This window comes from Ailuropoda melanoleuca, chromosome 17 (assembly GCF_002007445.2).
Source record: "Ailuropoda melanoleuca isolate Jingjing chromosome 17, ASM200744v2, whole genome shotgun sequence".
Taxonomy (NCBI): domain Eukaryota; kingdom Metazoa; phylum Chordata; class Mammalia; order Carnivora; family Ursidae; genus Ailuropoda; species Ailuropoda melanoleuca.
The window spans coordinates 18644749-18648990 of record NC_048234.1 but is presented as its reverse complement, the minus strand read 5'-3'; positions in this window follow the sequence as shown (position 1 = coordinate 18648990).

Below are 4242 nucleotides of genomic sequence, written 5' to 3'. Positions count from 1 at the left end.
TCCGTGGCTCCACTTGAGGCTGAGATGAGAGAACACGGGGAGGCTGGGACCCCCACCCCCAGCAGCAGATGTTTGCTGCTGGTGAACAAGGTGACCTCCTACATTTCACTAAGGGGGGGCTGTGATTTTCTTTCGTTTTACTCATTTCCTTTTCAAAATGGATAAAAATGTTTTCAGTTTTCCTTCTTTGAAGAACATACAGAAGGACTTTCTACGTGAGAAATTTGTCACTGTTCCTCTGCTCAAGAAACACACACATTCCCGGACCTGTGGGCGCATCTGAGCTGCTTCACATAGGACCCCGCTTCCCGAGGCCAGAGCCCCACTCCAGCCGCTGCTCGGGTCCTCGGCTCAGCACTGCCCTCAGTCAGCCCCGACAGAGGAACATTCCCTGAGACACCTGCCCCGGGAAAGTGGCTGGTGAACCTGTGCTCAGGGGCCTGACCTCCGCTAGAGATGCAGCTCTTAGCTTCTGGTAGTTTCTGGTCCTCGGCCACTGGTCACTGTGTTTGGGACGTTGTCCTGGAGCTCGCCACCACACCTGGGCCCCTGGCCTGAGATCTTCGGGTAGAAATCCTTGTGCCCCTCTAACCCCTGCCTAGTGTGGCTTGTCCCTTGATGGATGGTGTTCTACTCTTTCCTATCTCAGGAGTCTCTCCAGTGATTCAGAAAAGTGGAAACAGTTACAGAAAAGAAGATAGAATCATACTCTGCTGGGTCTGGGCCAAGGGTTCCTTACCTTCCCGCTGTTTCCGTGTTTCGGCCGCGGTGGTTGGGATGCAGCAGGCTGGAAGCAAGAGAGTAATAGAAAAAAGAGCCCCAGTCCACACAGGAGGGCAAGGATGACATTAATTGCCCAGGAATCGTGACTGGAACTCAGCCAATTAGTAATGAATTTCTGAGGGAAGAGGTAATTCTCCATCTCTTTCCTCTGAAAAGCTTTAGTACTGATCGCTCTGCTGCCCTCAGGCAACTGAGCACTGGGCGTGTGCTTGGCGGACACAAGCCCTGGCCCACATCACAGAGCTATGGTCTTGTCACAAAGGGCTCCTGAGGGAGGGGGAGGGGACAGAAGAGGAGGGGCGTTGACCACAGCCCCTCCCCCACCACCCACCCTGCAGCAAGTTCCTCCCCTTAGCAGACACCAATGTCTTCTCTGTATCTATGAATCTGAGTTTTGTCTTGTTTTTTGATTCCACATATAAGAGAAATCATGTGGCATTTACCTTTCTCTTATTAACATAGTATTCTCAACATTATCCACGTTATCACAACTGTCAAGATTTCATTATTTTCTGTGGCTGAATAGTATTCAAGTGTGTGTGTGTGTGTGTGCGTGACATCTTTATCCATTCACCCCAATAATTAAGGCCAGTGTTTTCTTACTGGTTTTCTGTGTGGATGACCTATCCATTGATGTAAATGGGGTGTTGAAGTCTTATACTATTATTTATGGTTGTCCATTTCCCTCTTTAGGTCTGTAAATATTTATATATTTTGGTGCTTCTAAGGTGGGTCGATATATATTTGTGTTAAACTCTCTTGCTGGCTTGCCCTTTTATCATTATGTAATGCTCTTCTTTGTTTTCTGTTATGGTCTTTGTTTTGAAGTCTCTTGTCTGATGAGAGTGCAGCTACACCAACTTTCTTTTCGTTTCCATGTGCATGGCACATCTTTGCCCGTCCTTTCACATTTAGTCTGTGTGTGTCCTTGTTTCTGAAATGAGTCTTTCATAGGCGGTGGATAGAAGAACCTTGCTTTTTATCCACCCCACTGCTCCATGTCTTTTGGTTGGAGAATTCAGTGCATTTACATTAAGGTGATTAAGAATACGTATGTCCTGGGGCGCCTGGGTGGCACAGCGGTTAAGCGTCTGCCTTCGGCTCAGGGCGTGATCCCCGCGTTCTGGGATCGAGCCCCACGTCAGGCTCTTCCGCTATGAGCCTGCTTCTTCCTCTCCCACTCCCCCTGCTTGTGTTCCCTCTCTCGCTGGCTGTCTCTATCTCTGTCAAATAAATAAATAAAATCTTAAAAAAAAAAAAAAAAGAATACGTATGTCCTATTGCCATTTTGTTTCCTTCCTGGCTCTTTTTTGTAGTTACTTCTCTGTCCTTTTTTTCTTTTTCTTTTTTTCTCTTTCCTTGTGGTGTGATGCCTTTCTTTAGTGCTATGTTTGGATTCCCCTCTCATTTTCTTTAATCTATTTACCACAAGTTTTTTTTTTTCTTTTCTGTTGTTACCGCGAGGGTCACATATAGCCCCGTATGTATGTAACAGTCTGTTTTAGGTTGCTGGTACCTTAAATAGGAATGTATTTCAAAATGCTGCATTTTCACTTCTTTCCCCACAAGTTTAATGTTTTTGATGTCACATAGACCTTTTTATTTTACAAATTTTTAACTAATCATTGTATTTTAGTTAATTTTACTATTTTTGTCTTCATACGAGCTTTATAAATGATTTATCCACTACCTTTGCTATACATATACTGTGTATTACTTTTGCCATTAAGATTTTATTTTTATATATTTTCTTGTTAATTATGCCATTTCTTTTTAGTTTAAATAAGTCCCTTAAACATCTCTTATAAGGCCACTTTAGTGGTAATCAACTCCTTTAGTTGCTTATTTGGAAAATTCTTAATCTCCTTCTTAATTCTGAATGATAACCTTGCTGGATAGAGTATTCTTGGTTGGAAGTTTTTCTTTTTGCACTTTGGAAAGAAAGGCAGGTCAGAAAGGCAGTCAGCCAACATTTTTTTTTTTTTTTTTTTTTTTTTTTTTTTTTTTTAAGATTTATGTATTTGAGGGGGGTGGGTGATGACAGAGAGAGAAATCCAAGCAGGCTGAGCATGGAGCCCGACCCTGAGATCATGACCTGGGGCGCGTGGGTGGCACAGTGGTTAAGCGTCTGCCTTTGGCTCAGGGCGTGATCCCGGCATTGTGGGATCGAGCCCCACATCAGGCTCCTACACTATGAGCCTGCTTCTTCCTCTCCCACTCCCCCTGCTTTGTTCCCTCTCTCGCTGGCTGTCTCTATATCTCTGTCAAATAAATAAATAAAATCTTTAAAAAAAAATGACCTGAGCTGAAACCAAGAGTCAGACACTTAACCAATTGTGCCAGCCAGGTGCCCCTCTTTCTGCACTTTGAATATGTCATGCTACCCTCTTCTGGCCTGCGAAATTTGTGCCGAATAATCTGCTGATAGCCTGATGGGTACATTTCCCTGGAGCATGATAAATCACTTTTCTTTTGCTGTTTTTTTATATTCGCTATCTTTAACTTTCGACATTCAGATTATAATGTGTCTTGATGTTGGTCTCTTCAAGCATTTTTTTTGTTTTGTTTTGTTTTTCTGGCTTTTTTGGTTAATTTGAAACTCCCTTTGCTTCCTGGACCTGGATGTGTGTTTTCTTCTCCAGGTTAGGAAAGTTTTCAGCCATTATTTCTTCAAATATGATGTTTTTCTGGACCTTTCTCTCTCTCCTCTCCCTTTGGGACCTCTTTAATTTGAACATTATTCTGCTTGATGTTGTCACATAAATTTCTTAAATTATCCTTAACATGTTAAATTCATTTTTCTGTCTGCTGCTCTTTATGGGTGGATGTCAGTGCTCTGCCTTCGACCTCACAGACCCTGTCTTCTGTTCCATCCAGTCTCATGGTGAACCCCTTTATTGTGCTTTTCCGTGTAATTATTGTATTCTTCATCTCTGTCCCTTCTGGTTGGTACTTTCTCATACTTCCTGTTCCTGGTGAAGTTCTTACTGGGTTCACCCGTTCTTCTCCCAAGTTCCATGGGCATCTTTATGACCATCAAATTGAATTCATTACATGTAGATTACTTATCTCCATGTCATCTCCATATCATCTTATTATTTTATTCTCTTATTCGGAACACATTTCTATTTCCTCATTTTCCTTGGCTTTCTGTGTTTCTATATATTTGGCAAAACAACGACTTCTTTTAGAGTTGAAGAGTTGCCATGTGTAGGAGATAAAATTTCTTGCCACCCTTGTCCTAGCTCTTGGCTGTCTCCTAACCTTTGTGATTGTCTAAACAGTCTGATTGATTTTTGATATGTCCCCATTGTTGAGGGTGTGCCAAAACCTGTCAATGTTCCAAGGAGAGGGATCTTATTTAACACTTAGTTTTAGACTGATTGGAAGTCAGACTTTCAGGCAGAAGCTTTTAAAGTGTGCAAATATATATAGTCCTGTGGGGTGACAGTCGTAAAC